The sequence below is a fragment of the Triticum aestivum genome, chromosome 1B, assembly GCF_018294505.1.
Source record: "Triticum aestivum cultivar Chinese Spring chromosome 1B, IWGSC CS RefSeq v2.1, whole genome shotgun sequence".
NCBI lineage: Eukaryota > Viridiplantae > Streptophyta > Magnoliopsida > Poales > Poaceae > Triticum > Triticum aestivum.
This window is the reverse complement of record NC_057795.1, coordinates 8912139-8931936: the sequence shown is the minus strand read 5'-3', so window position 1 is coordinate 8931936 and position 19798 is coordinate 8912139. Positions and strand designations below refer to the sequence as shown.

At 41.9% G+C, this 19798-nt stretch overlaps 1 long non-coding RNA gene across 1 annotated transcript; it reads left to right on the top strand.

The window, feature by feature from the left end:
• Nucleotides 1-10353: 10353 nt before the first annotated feature.
• On the top strand, nt 10354-11138 carry LOC123083963 (uncharacterized). The gene is made up of 2 exons (XR_006439363.1): nt 10354-10501; nt 10841-11138. It is a non-coding gene; the product is annotated as an uncharacterized lncRNA (long non-coding RNA).
• Nucleotides 11139-19798: the final 8660 nt, after the last annotated feature.

Below are 19798 nucleotides of genomic sequence, written 5' to 3'. Positions count from 1 at the left end.
TTCTGAGAACACTTTTTCAAAATAATTGCCGTATTACAAGTTTGTTATTTTTGCTGGGAACTTGGCCACATATAATGACACAATGTGAAGATTTTCCATTTTTTTGATTTTTTTTGAATTTTTTATGCCCGTTTCAAAATGCGGTCAAAACGACGGGAATGACCGTTCCTAGCTAGTGGTTGAATCTCGTAATTTTTTTGGTGTTTCTCTGATTAAATAGATACTTATGTACCTAGAAATGATTTTTGGAAAAAATAAAGAGCAAACTATAAGGCAGCTACAATTCAAATTTGACCCGCTTCCTACTAAATCGGCGGGAATTTGTCTTTTTCACCAGAGGTGGATCAAAACTCTTGACATCCAACCATTTGGTTAATTATGCATTAAATATGTCCTAGTATTTTAGAAAATTGATTTGGTGCAATTTTGCAACAATTATATGGTAGGCCCTTCTCAAAAAACCTTGAATTTTCCGTGCAAAGAAAATGAACACTCCCTTATGCAACATTGTTTGGAATTCCAAGATGCACCCTTATGCACAATATGAGATTATTTGAACAAACTATGCCATGAATGTGGCCATAAGATTGATGATTTGGCTTGATAGCCAGGAATCTTCACGCATGATAACTCATTTCTGAGAACACTTTTTTAAAATAATTGCCGTATTACAAGTTTGTTGTTTTCTCTAGGAACTTGGCCACATATAATGACACAATGAGAAGATTTTTCATTTTTTTGAATTTTTTATGCCCGTTTCAAAATGCGGTCAAAACGGCGGGAATGACCGTTCCTAGCTAGTGGTTGAATCTTGGAATTTTTTTGGTGTTTCTCTGATTAAATAGATACTTTTGTACCTAAAAATAATTTTTGAAAAAATAAAGAGCAAACTATGAGGCAGCTGCATTTCAAATTTGACCCGCTTCCAGCTGAACCGACAAAAAATTGTCTTTTTCATGAGAGGTGGATGAAATTTTTTGACATCCAACCATTTAGTCAATTGTGAATTAAATATGGCCTAATATTTTATAAAATTGATTTGATGCAATTTTGCAACAATTATTTGGTGGGTTCTTAAAAAAACATTTTTCCACTCAAAAAATGATTAAAAATAGCTAGAAATATGAAAAGTGCATACAAAATTGGTCCTAATCCATAAAATGTGGTCTAACTCTAGTGAAAGTTTGTGTGGTGCCCTTTTGCAAAATATTTTTGGTAGCTACTTCATAAAATCCCTTTATTTTTAGTATTTGAAAACTATTTTACATCACTGATTTTCTGAACCAACCATAACTCTGTCCACAGATCGATGACATGGCGTCCATCCATCCATCCATCCATCTCTCCATCCCACATCCATCCATCCATCTATCTACAAAAAAGAAGAAGAAAAAAGAAAAGGAGATACGCCCACCCGCAGCCCAAACCCTAGCTCAGATCGACCCCTCCCCCCGTCGCCCCCTTCCTCCCTCGTCCCCATCTCCTCGCCGCTGCCCCCTTCCCGATCTGATTCCTCCTCCGTCGCCCATCCCTTCCACCACCCAGTCGCCCCCTTCTCCTCCACCCTTCAGCCCTCTGCCCCCTCCTCTCCACCTCCACACCACAGGTTCCAGGGAAGGACCTCGCCTCGCCTTGCTGCCGCTGCCGCTTGATACGTCTCCAACGTATCTATAACTTTTGATTGTTCCATGCTATTATATTACCTGTTTTGGATGCTTATGGGCTTTATTCTACATATTTATATCATTTTTGGGACTAACCTACTAACCGGAGGCCCTGCCCATATTGCTGTTTTTTGCCTATTTCAGTATTTCGAAGAAAAGGAATATCAAACGGAGTCCAAACGGAATGAAACCTTCGGGAACGTCATTTTTGGAACGAACAAGATCCAGAGAGCCTGGAGTGCAAGTCAAGAAAAAACCGGAGCCTCCACGAGATAGGAGGGCGCCCCCCCCTATAGGATGCGCCCCCTGTCTCGTGGGCCCCTCGGGCGTCCACCGACGTACTTCTTCCTCCTATATATACCTACGGACCCCGAAAACATCCAAGGGCACCACGAAACACAATTTCCACCACCGTAACCTTCTGTATCCGCGAGATCCCATCTTGGAGCCTTCGTCGGCACTCTGCCGGAGGGGGAATCGACCATGGAGGGCCTCTACATCAACATCCTTGCCCCTCCTATGAGTTGTGAGTAGTTTACCACAGACCTACGGGTCCATAGTTATTAGCTAGATGGCTTCTTCTCTCTTTTTGGATCTCAATACAATGTTCTCCCCCTCTTTTGTGGAGATCTATTCGGTGTAATCTCTTTTTGCGGTGTGTTTGTCAAGATCCGATGAACTATGAGTTTATGATCAGATTTATCTATGGTTATTAATTGAATCTTCTTTGAATTCTTTTATGTATGATTGAGTTATCCTTGCAAGTCTCTTCGAATTATCGGTTTGGTTTGGCCTACTAGATTGATCTTTCTTGCCATGGGAGAAGTGCTTAGCTTTGGGTTCAATCTTGCGGTGTTTTTACCCAGTGATAGAAAGGGTTGCAAGACACGTATTATATTGTTGCCATCGAGGATAACAAGATGGGGTTTATATCATATTGCATGAGTTTATCCCTCTACATCATATCATCTTGCTTAATGCGTTACTCCGTTCTTATGAAGTTAATACTCTAGATGCATGCTGGATAGCGGTCGATGTGTGGAGTAATAGTAGTAGATGCAGGCAGGAGTTGGTCTACTTGTTTTGGATGTGATGACTATATACATGATCATGCCTAGATAACGTCATAATTATTCGCTTTTCTATCAATTGCTTGACAGTAATTTGTTCACCCACCGTAATACTTATGCTCTCGAGAGAAGCCTCTAGTGAAATCTATGGCCCCCGGGTCTATCTCTTATCATATTTGCTTTCAATCTACTTTTATTTGCATCTTTACTTTCTTGCATCTATATCACAAAAATACAAAAAAAATATTTATCTTATCATACAATCTTTATTAGATCTCACTTTCGCAAGTGGCCGTGAAGGGGTTGACAACCCCTTTATTGCGTTGGTTGTGAGTTCTCAGTTTGTTTGTGTAGGTGCGTGGGACTTTTGAGGAGCCTCATACTGGATTGATACCTTGGTTCTCAAAAACTGAGGGAAATACTTATGCTACACTTGCTGCATCACCCTCTCCTCTTCGGGGAAAACCAACGCTAGCTCAAGACGTAGCACCACTGCTGCCTGAAGCCACCAGCGGAGGGACGCCGGAGGAGGCATGAAGGTCTCCATCGTGTCCCGGAGTGGCCGCGAGGACTCGGTACGCGCCTCTCTGCCACCTCCGTCATCGGGCAATTTCGGTCCTCGTTTTGAGGGTTTATTATGAGATCTCGTCGAACCTGCTGGGGAACGGCTCGAGCTTGGACTGATTCCTGGGCGCGATTTCGCAGGCCAAGGTCGCGGATCTGTAGGAGGCCATCCACGCCAAGAGTATGTCCGCCCGACCAATCTTCCACCGCCCCTCCTCTCTCTCTCTCTCTCTCTCTCTGTGTGTATGTGTGTGTGTGTCACTGCTAGATTTGAGTTCCAATCTGAGCACCAGTGCCGCAGCTCAACCGGTGTGGTAGTCTAACGAGTTCACTGGGATGCTGATGTGGTTAAATCAAGTAAACGCGTCAGTGAGCAAGTAGATATACTGAATGCTAGTAGTGTGTTTGGGTCATATCTAGTACTACAGCTTCAAGTCACATCTAGTGCAGTGGCTGCTGTTTTAGTCAGTGTTTTGCTCTCCTTGATTGCTTGCCTTCATCTGGTAGGGCTCCTTTTGGCCGGTGCAGGTTGTTAGGATCTTGTCTAGGTAGGAGGGAGTTAGCTGTCGACATCCACGCATTCACAAGCTTCCTGGGAGCTTTTTGTTCTGAACTTGAGAAATATGATGTTCTTAGTGTGACCCCTGTGCAACTTCCTTGTGAGCAGGGCTTGGATGATTCGCCGACAGAGTCGTCGAGTTTCCGCAGCCCCAGTTCTTTCCCTAGAACAAAGCGTACAAAGTGGTCTGACAGGGAACCACTTGATTGTTCCGCGTCAGCCTGTGGTGGTGCACGCGTGAAGATGCTTGACCGGTACAAACTTCTGCGGATCCTCTCTGTTTGTTTCGTCACATTGTTATTCTGCAATGACTGCTGCTTGCTGAATCTTGGAACATGCTTGCTTAATCAATAATGTTCCTCAGTGTGTTAAATCAAGCCTTGCAGAGTACAATATACACACTAGACTGTTTCTGAACGTGTTAAATCAACAATGTGTATGTGTTACTGTATCCTAGTAATTATTCTGTGTCTTTGTATCCCATTAAAGCAAGATGGTCGATATACTCATGTTCCTGATGATATTGGTGTACACTCAATCTGGTTATTTCTTCGAGTTCTGCTACTAGTTGCTGTGTACTCCTAGTGCTGTAGTTGATGTGTAGTAATAAAGAAATACTAATGGTCAAGTATGATGATGTGGCCTGCAGCGCACCTTCTTCGACGCTGACCCGTAGGAAATGTTTGAACTGTAGAGAACTTTGAACTTTGAACTGATAGCACTTCATTAGAATGTAGAGAACTGATAGCACTTCATTAGAATGTAGAGAACTTTGAACTGTCTTGAATTTTTTAACATTACAGATCGCTGAAATTGATAGCTTTGCTTGCTCCTATACTTAAATTTTTCATGATTAAGATCAGTACTTAATGTACAGTTCAATTTGAGAAAATGTGATTTTTATTCTCTGAATTTGATCCTCATGTGTGGTCATACCAACAACACATGCTTAAGACATCAGTGGTTGGACTGTAGATGTTTGAATCAGGAAAAAAATTGTGGGGAAATGGTCCATTTATCCTTTATTGCTTTGTGTTTTCTCTTCTAGAATTAGTGTACTTTACTTATATGTTTATATGTTGAATGGCAGAGGCTCAAGGTGAAGAAGGCCATCGAGAAGGGTATCGCTGACGGTGCCCGGATCTATGCCAAGAACGCCATCCGCATGCGCACCGAGCACATGAACTACCTCCCGCCTTGCCCCATACGCCCATGAGTGATATATACTACTTGCCTGTTGTTGTATCATATTGCTTACTTTTTTACATCATATTTATGTACGGTAAATGTCGTCTCATCAACCATGAAGAGAATTGGTGGTGGTTAGGGTGTTCTGGTGCTTATGTAATCTTCTTTCAGGCCTTTCAAGATAGAGTTCTTAAGTTGACAAGTTTAGCAAATGTTGCGGTGCTTATGGTTTAGTTTTACACCTGCGTAAAAATGAATGGCTGCTAGTGTTTCTAGTTTTAGGTTGGGATGAGATGCATGTTTGCATGCTTGTTCTTGATGTTGATCATCTGGTGCATTAGTATGCAGTTCTCATTGTCAGTTCTTGTTTTCTTGATTCATTTATACTATATGATTCAGGTTTTATACTTTGCCAGTAGGTAGCTCATACTGCCCGCTTGCTTCTGCTTTGAATATTGTGGTCTGCATGCTTTAGTCACTGTGCCCTTAGTTCTTTTTTTTGTAGGGAGCTATGCTTATCATCAGAAACTGTGCTACATGTGATGTTCCTGAAACTTATTATGGTATCTGTAATGTTCTTATGTTGCAACACTACAATTATTATTTCTCATCCTTACGCAGACAAGAAAGCTAACTTTGCTCTAGCCTTCTCATCCAGGAATAGAAATAAATAAAGGTCGACACATCTTTAAAATGACATGTCAAACTTAGTTTTTGAGGCTATGTTGCATTTGTAGTTCTTGCTCTGTTAAATTTGAGGCTACGTTGCATTTGTAGTTCTTGCTTTGTTAAATCTGAGATTGATGAAAATGGTATATAGAAAGCAAAAAATTGTAGCCACATAATGATGTTGTATGGTACCCCCAGCAAGTAATATGCTTGAATCAATTTGATTTTTCCTGATTATAATTATCTTACAGTATCGTGATGTTGGAAGGTATATTCGAGTCTGACAGTGCGGTGGCAGTCCCCGTGGAACGAGCGCTGGACTACTCCCTTTGCCAGGCGTACATGTGCAAGCGCGAATGGAGCGAAGACTTACTGTTGGTGTGGCCCGCCAAGTTCTCCAGCCCATGGTGAACTGAGGCTATCTCAAGTGCTTCTTTGGTTGGGTTGCGTTCTTTGCTGCTGGTCTCATGAATGGGGTACATTTATGAAACTGAACTAGCTTGAGTGCCTATTTTCTTCTTAAGTTGTCATTTTACCAAACATTTGTTGATTGTCGAAATGTTGTATTTAGTTCCTGATTAATGATTTTCATCAATAAATTGTTGGTCACACGAGTCAAGATTGTGCTCATATTTAGCTAGTTTTGGATGTATGTTGATCCAAATGTCCAGAAAAATAGAAGCTAACCATGTCAAAAGTTAGAGCACTCTTGATTGCTATATTAGGGCAGCGCTGACCATGTGTTATTTTTCTTGAAGGAAGTTATTTTTCTTGAAGGAAGGGCAAGGAGGAGGCAACACGTTGGAAGCTGGAGGACCCAGGGATGGATAATATGTGTTGGTCTCGCCATCTACCTGGCCCTTTTGTTGATAAATCCATTGCGCAATGGTAAGCTTCCTGTGGCTCCGCTTTGAACTAGTGAGACATGTTGTATCTGCATGAATTTGGTCTACCTTAATAGTATGGAATGCCTTTACAACAATATATGTGATCCTTGACTAGTTAGTTTCTAGAATGCTAGTTCGTATGGAATCTTTTTTATATCTTTTTAATGCTAATCAGCACCAATCCTTGACAGGGTGACCGTGGAAGGGATGGAAGTTCATATTGTTGTTTGTAATGAAGGTCACAGCCTAATACTGACTATGGTTCATATGAGTATGGCATATGGTTCATATGCCAGGAGCATGTGCCCAGTTTGTGATCGCTATTGACAGGAGCTCCATTTTGAAGAAGATTGAAGACAATTGTGGAGTTGTAAATTACTGTAGCCAGCTATCACACTTGGAAAGCTTGTAATATTGTGATTCCAATTGTATTACGTGTTATTGGCAGAGCAAGAGCTCCATACTGATTCTGGCTGTTGTTATTTGAAGTATTACATGTGTTTTCTGTCTGTTTGAATTTAAATATTTGTTATTTATTCACTGGCATATTGAAATTTGAAGAACATGACCTTAACATGAGGGACCCACAAAACAGAACCTGACATTTCGGACCCACTTACCAGAATCTAAAAAAAAAGAAAACAAAGGCCATGGCCCAAAAATAAAAAGGCTACAATGTTGGGCTATGCCCATGTAGCTGACAAAAACTGATATATAAAATATAAATAGGCTGAATTGATGGGCCTGACCCATGCAGCTCATGAAAATTGACAAAAAAAACATAAATGGGCTGAATTAATGGGCTCGGCCCATATAAACACCGAATTGGACCAGGTTGATTCTTGTGCCACATCACCTTGCCACGTTGGATGCCTACGTGGCCTGGGGAGGTTGCTAGTGACCAAAACAAGACAATAGGCATATTTTGGTCGTAAACGTCTATAACCTTCTCACAGAGAAGGTCGTGAATGTCATTTTACGACGGCCAGCTTTTGACCTTCTGTTTTTGGTCACAAAAAGGTCGCAAATGGAAAACAGTGACCTTTCAGTGACCAATAGTCAAGGTCACAAGTTGACATATTTCTTGTAGTGTGTATTAGAATTCTTTTCAAGATTATGTTTTCTTTTCATTATATTTAATCATTTTTAGCAACTATCTATGCATTTTATAACAAAGTTCCTGCAGCAACGCGTGGGGTATCATCTAGTATACTCTATTTAGCGATCTCTTTAGCAGTTTATTTTCTACTGGACTCCTCTTATTATGAGCCTTAGCACAGATGCATGTTTCATCTTATTCGTCCGTTCTCTCCTAGATTCGGACCCACATGTATTCACTGTCGTATAGAACTATGTATATGATTCGATCAGTTAGGTCCTTCCCGGCCCAGTTATTACCAGACGACCTGGCCGGTGACCTTCTATCCTTCTGGGCATTTGACAACAACCCAGGCACCTTCAAATAATGAATTTCCTGGACTATTCTTCAACCTCATTATGATGCAAGTTCCTCATCTACATCTCCCACCCTTCTTCTCCCTGTCGACCAATGCCACCAACTATTCTGTACTTAAGGCATTCCGATCATGTGTTCTAGTCCGAACAATTAGATGTACTTTTATATACTCTAGTATGAGAGCAAGTTTTTAGTTAATCCCAACACTTGTCACTTCTTCATTCCTTTGTTGGTGCAGAAGTACATCTCTGTGTATCGACGATACACGAATGATAGAAATCATCTGCCAGCTCGAACCAGGCCTGCATTTTGCCCTAAGAGTCGTGGATTCAAACTTCCATACCCATGCCCACTTCTTTGAGGAAATCTAAACCGCTTAAGATCACACGAACAACCAACAAAATCTATGACTTTATTGATGCACACTTTCAAGACATGAATGTGAGCAGATGAGTTTTGGGCATCAGATGTCCAAGTCACGGTCTGTACATAGATAAACATGTCTCTGTAATGTTAATTGATCTGGCGAATAAACTATGTTTGGTCTTAATGGGAGAGGGGGCATTTGCCTTCTACCCCTTGTGTCGAGGTGGTTTTCTTGGTTGGACATTGCAGCCCTACATATAAATGAGTTAACGCATGTTGGCATCGTATATATGTGGAATGAACCAGGCTAACATAGCATGCATGTGGAATTAACCCAAAAGAAGAATAGCTATTACCCATGGATACTAAACCAACTCCCCAACCATCAAGTGGACCTATGACAACAGCTCGTGCACGCGCCATTGAACACGAGGTGAACTCACTCTTTAGCGAATTCCCTTCGTCCACACGCGAGACATGGCTACTACCTCATATGGATGTGTTATGTTTGCTCAAGTACCAAGGAAGAAGTCATGGAGAAGCATGGACGAATCTCCAAGTACACATGGAGCCCCAAGAAGAAGATAGAGAAAGAGGAACCCCAAGGCGTGAACAACCGAAGGCCTTCGGGACACCCCGGGTGCCTGAACAAGATGACCCCGGGTGCCGGGACATGTGGCCGCCGTGTGGGCAATGCCCCTAGTCCCCCCGGGTCCCCGGGCCTCTCCAACCCTGGTGCCCGGGCCCCTCCATCCCGGGTGCACGGGCCCTCCTCCCAGGCGCACTCCCCGGTGCCCGGACCCTCCACCCCGGGTGTGCGACCCTCCCCCAGGCGTACCCCCGGGTGTTCGGACCCAACGCCTAAAGGACCCCGGGTGCCCAGACCTCCCTGACTCTGCCTACGCATTTAGGGAAAAAGAACCTTGTACCCCTGTTTTTCCCCCAAACTCCCCCTATAGTATAAGTAGTCGTCCCCTAGCTCTGAATTAGGGTTAGCAAAGTATAAAATATCATTTAGCTTTTCTCCTTGTACCTCCATCTTGAGGATCAAAACCTCCTAAAGGAGAAGGATCCCCATCATAGGATTATGAAGACCTCCCTAGGGAGAATTATCTATCTAGATCACCTTACCTTGTGGTCCTTTTCCTTCGTTGTTTATGTACCTTGTGGATCTTGTGTAAATGTAAAAAAAAAGTCTGTCACGTGTTTGTGTCGACAGATGTCTGTCCTAAATTTCAGCCTGATTTGCATCCACATGAATAAGAAATGGACACGCCGTGCATCCGCTCGATGTCTGGCGCTCGGACTCGAGCGTCAGCCCCCCAACAACCTCCCACCGCCACCTGTACCATTTAATTCATGCATCGAGGGCGAACCAACCTGCGGTTGGATGGTTAGAGGGACTGTGGTATCCCCAGCACACCAGGGTTCAAGTCATGGTGCTCGCATTTATTCCTGAATTTATTTCAGGATTTCCGGCGATGCACATTCAGTGGGAGGAGACGTTCCCGTCGACGATGATGTGCCTACGGTGACTCATTAATTTCAAGATGATATGCCGGCTCAGTCTTTCGGAAGTGCTCATAGGGATAGAGTGTGCGTGTGTGCGTTCATAGGAATGAGTGTATGCACGTGTATATGAGCGCTTGCGTCTGTACTGTGTTAAAAAAATTCACGCATGGAGGAGGTCCCCAAATCCTCTTGCTACCGTTTAAAGAAAGCAAATCAATTCCAGCTAGTAAAAGAAAAAGATAAGCGACGGGGATGGGTACGTATACGTCTAATTTTAGACACGCATTGATTAATACATTAATCCAATGCTAAAATTAGGACTTATGACTATAAACTCATGGAGGACCAATCTTCCCCTGTGCGCCTCCACCCTCTATTTAAAGGAACACTAGCGAAAGGAGCTGTGCATCAGCGCATAGCCAAGAAGAGATCAAACATACATACAGTGTAGAAAAGAGATAAGTATCTTGGCATGGCGTTTACCAAGAGGAACACAGGCGTGGTGTGCTTGGCCGCCCTCATGGTGGTGATGGCCACTGTGATGCTGTTCTGTGATGCCGAATCAGGTTAGTGCAACACGTTTCACACACACACACACACACACACACACATATATATATATATATATATATATATATATATATATATATATATATATATTATCTGACCGACATGTGATTTTCTTCTCATCATATATCTGCCTCTGTAAAACTCTGGACGCAAGCCTTTTAAAATGTCTTATATTTATTTACAGATGTACTAATATTTTATATGTGATCTATGAATCCAACAAGATATTGTTTGTATGCAAGTACCAGCAAGCTATTGGTTGTAGTACCAATCTACAAACTGATCCGTTGTATATAATCCATACCTTTTGCTAACTATTTTTTTTTCGTGTGTAGATATCTGCTTTGATATCCCCGGACCATGCGTGCAGTCGTTATGCAAGGAAGCATGTGCCAAAAACAATACCCCAAATAGACCCCGCTGCCAGCCCGTGACTGATGAATGCTGTTGCGACATGGCCGCACGGCCCGAGGTCGCCGACGACGTCGTCCGTCATGCTTGATAGCATAGCCTTGATTCATTATTGGACACACATTGTGGGGTGATCAGGACATGTATGTATATGCATGCGTGCGTCTCAGCAATTGCATTTTGAATAACAAGAAAACACAAAAGAGTGCATCATTGTTCTGAGTTTGAGATTCGTCATGTCGCAATGTACTTGTACATATCTCTCTCCCGGCACGCACCGCAGGTCTCTCGTCTTCCCCAATACGTATGCTCTCGTCCTTGCCACTCCCTCCCCTACCCTCTCGCCATCGTCTCTTCTGGCACCGGTTCATGCACCCGACCGATCCAGAGTCTCCATGGACAATAGCGCGTATCCGCAGGGCTACGTCGTCCATGATCACGCATACTTGCACTGAATTCACTATTTATTATCAAAGTACGTAAGCTTTTCCTCCAAAGTGTGGCATGGTGAAAGTTGACGGTGCCATGCAAGTGAGGCCATCTTTTTGTTTGTTAGTTTTTGCAATCTGAACCATGGTTGTGGAGATGAGTGGACAGCGAGATGAGCGTGTATATGAAATTCCAAAAGATAGAAAACGGATCAATTTTCATTCTAAGAAGCAAGGAGGCGATAATTAACCATTAATTAATGCATTAATTCCATCCTAAAATTAGGCAGGTAGTTAATCCTCTCCGTAAACGCCATAAACGGAGGCAGGCTGGATCGATCTGCGTGATTACATCTCCCCCTCTATATAACGAGCTATGTCAACACGTCGCCCCAATATCAAACCACAAAGAATACTAGAAAAGATCTTAGATCGGCCATGATGCTGTCCTGCCATGCCTACAGTCGGTGAACATATAAGCGATCAAGTAATTAATCCATTATATGTACTAGCTTTTTGTTCCATTCTGTGTACTAGCTTTTTGCGTTGACACTATTGGGAACACCGCATCTTTTTTGCATGACTGATGACAGATGTTGTTGTGATTTTGATCCCAAGTCCATGCCCAAGGTCGACGTTGTCGGTCACGATTGATACATCGCCTCCTCTGATAATCAGTCTGTGATCATGATACATGTATAATCTGTGTGAATTAATCTAAATGAAAACAACATAAATGCAATTTATTCTATTAGATAAAAAACAGCCCAAAGAGAAATTGCAGCCCTTTTTTTTGCGAGATAGAAACTGCATTCCATTTCATCAAAATACATAAGTTTACATTATTCACTGGAGGAGATACACATCATACTTGCATTACCGGTCAATGGAAAAGGAGTCAACAAAACCCTATCCCTAAACCTTGTATAGTTGAAGCAAAAAATGTATGGAATAAGCTAAAGATGGTTCACCAACACACGAAATCCGACAACACACAACTTACACCTATTTCCCTCGTGGTTTTTCTTTTTGAGGGGTAACCCTATTTCCCTCGTGGTTTTTCTTTTTGAGGGGTAACCCTATTTCCCTCGTGAAATGGCAGCACATAAAACTACATAGCGTACATAGGAGATACTTTCCATGGTTCTTAGATAGATTTTGGCCGTGCTAGAATTGTTGTGCTTTATCCCATTACTCCATTTCAAATAGTTCGTAGTAAATCCTAGTGCTCTTTATTTGAATGCGGGATTACAACAGAATTATCTCAAACAGAGTACAAGTCTTGAGGAGGAAGAAAGAAGAAAGGACAGCGGCACTTCCGCGACGGCCCGCGGCCTCCACCTCTTGGTGCACGCCTATGCGCAGCTTCACCTCCCGAAGGAGGCCCTCGAGGCCTGCCGGTACCTGGCGCTCCACCGCGTGCTCCCTTCACTCTCCGCCTTCAACGCCGTGCTGCACGCGGTGCAGCGCACCGGCCGGTTCTGGGTCGCCTGGGAGGTGTTCGAGCTAATGACGCTGAAGCGGGTGTACGCCAGCCAGGTCACCGTCGAGCTTGTCGTCGGTGTGCTGAGCCGGGAGGGCGCACTTGCCAGGATGCTGGGCATGGTGGCGGAAGAAGGTCGTCTTCTAGGGAGCCGCACGCTGGCCACCGTCTCCACCCGCCATGTCAACAGCGCACGCAACATCCCCTACCACCTCCTAATCGTGCCCTATTGGTAAGGAGCACACCCTGCACTTTACAGGCAGGCCTGTCCGGTATGGCCGCATCCTCGTTGGTATTAACTCACGATTCTGACATTGCCTAATGTGTATTTGGTGTTTTCTAAATTTCCAGTTGTCTAAGTATGCAACTGACTAAAGTTATATTCTACAGAGCTTCCGCTCTATCTTATTCCTGGCATGCTTTGCAGGGTAGTGAGTGTAGGCAGCTGCTTGTTTGGTTCACAAAGAATTTTGACTACTAAGGAAAAACACTGGTCTCCCTGTTATAGTATGTCCAGCTTTAGCTAGTCTTGGAGCAGGTTTAATAGCTCTAAGTCACTCCAGCAACAAAGAGATGTTTGAGGCTGCATCTCCTGGACATGATTATTCTTCACTATTACCTCCCACCGGTAGGAGTGAGGCAGATGGGAGATGACCTGATAGAGATGATGTTGAACTAGCAATTCTAGAAGATGACCTCGTTGGCGCTGTAAGTACCATGTCTCTCTTAGTTAGTTATTGAATGATCGGTTGCTTGATTAAGATTGATTGTCATGTTCGATTAGTTATGACCTTTGATGTAGGAGTTCAAGACCACGAAGAACCTGGCCAATTGCTACTTCTCCTTGCTCAAGAGCATTGTGCTGCGATAGGCATTGCCTAAGTGGAGCAAAGCGAAAAGTGCATCAACTACATGGTTGCACCGCACGTGGAGGCTGGAGAAGAAGTGACCATTGCTCCCCAAGATCATGTCTCTTGCCTTTTTCGTCCGTCTCTCTTGCACAACAAGCATATTTCCTGCCATGAGTTCTAAAACAAAGGTTGCATCTTATAGCCCGGTGTTGTTGAGCCAGCCCGCCTACTAATTTAATTTGATAAATCAACCTGAGGAATCGGTCATTGGGTGTTAATGAAGTTGTTAATTTCATTCTTTTAGTGTGTGTCAAGAATAAATCTTTTCATTAAGTCACTGTCTATGCGTATAATTTGATAAGACAGCGAACCGCTCCTGCCAAGCGGTTATGTGTAAGATTCGTTCTTCATGATTCTAACTTTCTAAGTGATATTCACAAAAGAATTCTTGATTATGAACATTTAAGGATACTAACGCACTTCAGGTCGCAGGGTCAAAAAATTGCAATCATTATTTGTTCGTCTTGTACTCTTTAGTGTGTAACAATTTTCAGTTTTTAAAGACGGAAGCCCGATGGCGTTGGCTTGCCGGAGATGAAGAAGACAACCAGGTGATGCGGTACTCGGGAGGTGGAATTGGCAATGGAGGTGGCTCCATCTGGATGTCGCAGACCTCCGACTGGATGGAATCAAAGTGGGACGATGTGCTTCGGTGGTCAACAGCGGCTGTGTGGGATGCCGTATGGTATGGATCGGGCATCTCGAGGACGGGCTCTCTTCGCAAGGCCTCCTCCACGCCAGTACGCTCTCTGATCCGAACCTTCTTCTCTTTGCTCACGCACGGACAGACGTAGCTGACCCGTCGTTGAACAACAGCGGAGGTGTTTGAGGAGTCTGTCCCGGGGCTGCGCGTGAAGCATGTCGACGTCTCTGTCTTGCCATTGCTCAACACCGCCCCGCCCCGGGGTCCTTATTTGCCATCGAGGACTTCTACAACAGGGTCCATGATGCCTGATTGCTTCCTCTTCGGCTGGACCGGGTCCAACCACACAGTAAGCTATGCCTCATTTTCCATCTTCTTTCTTAAATTTTCTATGGTTCTTGGTCTGATTCTCAATAAAGAGCTCAAACTCGTCTTGAGTTTTTGGTTATGACCTGCCCTATTTTGTTGGTACAGATTATTGTACTACTATCTTGAGTGTCAAATATTTACTGAGATGGGATAATAGGTATACTGTTTTTCTATTTCAAGACTGAAATATGATTTCTTCTTGCTCTATGTCAATTTTTTTTCTGAATAATTTACCATCAGAGTGCAGGTTGATGTGTGTAGCACGTGTTAACAAAATCTCAATTATCTGCATGGTATATATATCTCTAATCATTGTCTTTCCAGAATGAAGAGAAGGTATGAGAAAGATAATACTAATATTCCCTATACATTTGAGATTTAACTTTTACCAGATTCTTGGATTGCTCAAAATCATGTCTATTAGTGTTTCTTCTATATATATATGCATGATCTTTCCTTTTGAAATTCTCATTATGTACATGATTTTTGATACTGCTGGCCTTGAATTGGCACTGATTTGGGCCACCTTGTTGAATGATTCGAGCACACATGTGTTTCGTTGGTCTTTTGCAGCATGTGGGGAGCGTAAATTGGAAGAACGTGTGCAGCAGGCATCGCTGCTGCGCTGGACGACGTTGTGCGAGGCCATGGCCATGGACGATGTGCTGCTGGAGAACGGCGCAGGACTAAGGTAGTCGATGTGAACGACCACTGGGTATGTAATGGTTTAGTCCTCCTGAATTTGCACTCTTTTTTTAGTCCTCTATAGTGTTGTTCAATTTGGGCAGGGCTTACATTCTCTCATAGGATCAGACCAAACAAGGTCTCATAAGCTTTGCCGTTGTTTTGTTCGAAACATAAAAAACAGCCATATACCGAGGAAAGAGTCATTCTTATGTAGCGATTTGTTTGCCTCCTTGCAGAATTCCAATATCTTTTGGATTCGTATGATGCAGCCTACATGTTCCCATCACCCAGTAAAATATAGACATCAATTATTGCATCTGGGTTTATATTATGCATCCCCGTTGACAGATTCATTGTTAAGTAGGAACGAAGGTTACATTTATAAATGATATATGTATGTAATTGTGTGCTGCATTCTTTCTGCTTCCAGTAGATGTACTATCTTTTCAGCGTTGACTTTTAAAGCGTTTTTGCTGACAAGAAGCTTATCAGTTGTAATGTCCAGTAGCTACATTACCTGATGGTCATGTAGTGCTAGGGATTGGCGAATAAAGAAACATCGAGCATATTAATGTGTGAAATAGATATACAATATGTTATAAAGGATAAGACAAGTAATTATTGGGTGTGAAAGATCAGGATGGAAGCATTTTTTTTGCTATCGTATGAATTATTGAATACAATCTGGTATGCAACCCCTCAAAATTAGATTTAATTCATGCTCGTACACCATCACTTAAGTAGGGAAAGAGAAGTATTTCTAAGGCTACTCTATATCTTATTTTCCTTTCACAACATATACATTATTAGTTATATGTTTGCCTGGGTAGGAAAGTAACAATCAATCCCTCAAAATAAAAGGAAACTAATGATCAAGACCTTAGCTGGCTGACAGTAACTCCTTTCATTCTCTTCCTATTATTATTATTTTAGTTATTTTTCTATTCTCACGGCTAGGTTTCTTCTCTGTTGTTTTGCTTTAGTTTAGTAGTTGCCACTCCCGTGTATTTCTTCGACGAGGAGGCGTGGACACGAGGCCTAACTATCCGGTATAAATTGGTTTTCCCACTGTCATTGTGAGATTGGACTGTTGTTCCCTTTTCTGCGATTGTTCCACTTGTGATTTATCATATATGAATTCCTACTTGACATCCTTCTGATCCAGCATGATTTCTTGCTTATTCTCATCTTGTTGACTGCTGGTTGTGTTTGTTCTCTCGCCAAAGGCCGGGAATTTGAGTTGCCTGCGATGGTGGAGCTCGGGATGTTGGCAGATTTGATCGGACTGGTGAGCACTCTGTCCACACCTGCTGAGGTCGCCCTGCTCTGTGCATGCTAGGTAACTCACCCTCGCTGATGGGAATGTTATGCGCAAAATGCTGATGAAGTTGTGTACTTATTCAATGAACTGAATTTTAATTAGCTGATGGTGATGATATATTATTTGTGAACTTACATATCCTTATCAGCATTATACTAATACATGTATCTGTGTCGGTGCATTCTTGGATTTCATCAAGAGAAATTTAAACAAGGTTGTTATGTTTCAGCATACTATACATGCTTTCCCGTAGACAATGTTGCAATACTGTCATGTGATAACTGGTACTGATATAAGGACCCTTATCTTCAGTGCCATTTGGAGTAACAGTCTACAATGCCACAACACTTTGTTGGACCTGTTTTTGGCGTTTCTTCTGCCAGTTATCTCCATGATTTAAGTAGATAGAAGTTATTAGTTACACGTTCATTGTGGTCGACCGACTGTCTCTCTTCTACCATTGGAAATCTGTTATGTTCTGATGAGATGCTATCGTATGACTAATATGTAACTGGTGATGTTTTATGTCTCATAGTTAAACTTTGTTTCAGATTTTGAATTGGTTATCGAACATTTTTGTTTCCATGACAGTATATTTGGGATTTATAGCATATGCTCTATGCGCAGCTGATGAGTCTTTCAGGGATGCAAATTGTCTGCCTTCGGAAAATCAGAAGAAGGAAATAATGGGATTTATAGCATATATGTTCTATGTGCAGCAGATGAAGCTTTGAGAGATGAAAACTGGTTTCCTTCGGAAAATAAGAAGGAAAGAACGGTACCAATTGCTTTTAGTGGAAGCTCTTTTCCTTTTTTGTATTTTTGCCGAGTCGCTAGATCTGATTAGAGCTTTTGTCAGGATGTTTCAATTGGTGGGGGAACCGGAAGCATCTCAGACATTTTAAATGCATGACTGCTGATTGCAGAAAATGTTCATACCCACAATCACTGCAATTTGTTTTATTCTTATTCTTTTCCTTTTCCTTGATGAAGATAAGATCGATGGTGTATCATGCATGCATGTAGGAGCAGATTTCCTAATCTGTTGGGCTAATATTGTTAGTTCAGATTTGGAGACCCATATTTTTTGCTCACAGCGATGTCTAGAACATTATTGTATCTAGCAGATATTAATAATTTTATCTCCAGAGTAAAGCCATATATACAAGATGGCTATGCTAATTGAACATTATTTGATGAATTTATTAGGAAATATGCAGTGATAGGTCCATTCTATAGCTGGAATATGAGACTCCATATGTGTGTGTATGTTTATTCTTGCTTGAATCTGGTGCTGAAGGTGTGAACAGGTGAGTCCTGCTTACAAGGTCGTCTAAAGAATTTTCATGTTTTAAAGCCATTGAGACATTTATCCCTCCACCTTCTATATTTATTTATCGTCAGTTAGGGCAAATAGTGGTCTCTGGTGTATTAGCGATTCCACACTAGCTTGTTTCCTTTTTGTTTTGGGGGTGATTTGCAGTGGAAACTATTGTTTGTGCTTGCCAATCATTAGATTGTCTTTGAAAATCTAACGAGCGGAAGCAGAATAGCTCATTTTATACCATTGGGTGCTGTTTTACATCCACATTGCCAATTTGTATTTTTTTTAAGCACAAGCAACAGTTATGTGCATCAATCACATATTTTTCTGATAATACTAAATTCGATATGCGGATCAATCTTTATATATGTATAAGAAACAAATTGGTGATGCTTTGTACATAGAATAATCATGGTCCATTTCACTTGGATGTACCTCCATTTGCTGTTATATGATTTACTGTTTTAGGTTGTAGTGTTAGCACAAAAAGTCATAATAGGGAATTAATGAGTAACAATTGACTCAGATAGTGTTTGAGTATGTTTCTCCTAAAGCTAATTGATTTTATTAAGCATTCATAAGTTCTTAGAAATTCAGATAGCCATTTTCTCTAGGCTACAATATGTGTGGATCAGTTGATGCTCAATATTTTCTGGATATTACATGAACTCTGAAATACATTTTTTTCTCTTTCTTAGGTTTTAACCTTTGGGTGGGGGTATTTTTTGTAACATGGCATAGTGATGAAAATCATTTCTAGAATTTATAATGAGCAGTTATGTTCTAACTTTCTCTGGCTGTAGAATTACTGAAGATGGGTTAGTAGTTTTACCCTTTCAATTAGCATGAATTTATATGGCAGGTTGGTTTTGAACTAAAATGATGCCCTCTTGTTCACTGATTATCTATGAACTGAAATGATGCCCGACTATAGTACATTGGTATTTCATATGTTGGTTGTGCATACATGGCCTTAGCTTGTCCTTCTCTACTTTCATTTCACTAAAAATGGAAATATCGCCTGTAACTTTTATGCATGTGCTACTGCTACCTTTGATCTTCGGTTCCTTAATATATCTTGTTCAGCATGCCTGCAAAGGTTATCATAAACTGTAACTATCTAACATGCATTGTACTATGACCTGATGATGTAGCAATTCGCAATGTCGTGGCAAGGTTCAGTTCGGCAAGGAGTCCAACGAGGCAGCTACTTGTACAATGTCCAAGCCGATTGTACTCTAACCTGTCAAACAAGAAGACTCGATGCAACTAGCTGCTGAAAAGGAGGTGAATGTGGTCCTGTTGACAACCAAGACAAAGAAGCAGGAGACCAAGCCTTCTGCGTTCCCCATTGGCATGCACAAGGAGTTCCGCAAGATGGACAATGTTGTCCAGAATCAGGTCACTAGCAGCTACTACATGACCGACTTGACCAAGCCCACTCTTCCAAGACTATCAATTTACTGCAACCTCCAACTTACGGCGACGCATGGGTGGGGCAACCACCCCCTAGATCTTGTTAGCACAATGTCATAAAAGTATATTTATACTGATTGTTGTGCAAAGTAGAAGGCTATTGTTTGTAGTTGTTAATTTATTTCCTCTATATACAATGACACGGTTTATTGTGTGTCCAAGAGGAAGGAAAAATAGATTTATAGGTGTTATGTGACTTACCTTTTAAAAGGAACAAATTTCATCAACTCATGCTATTGA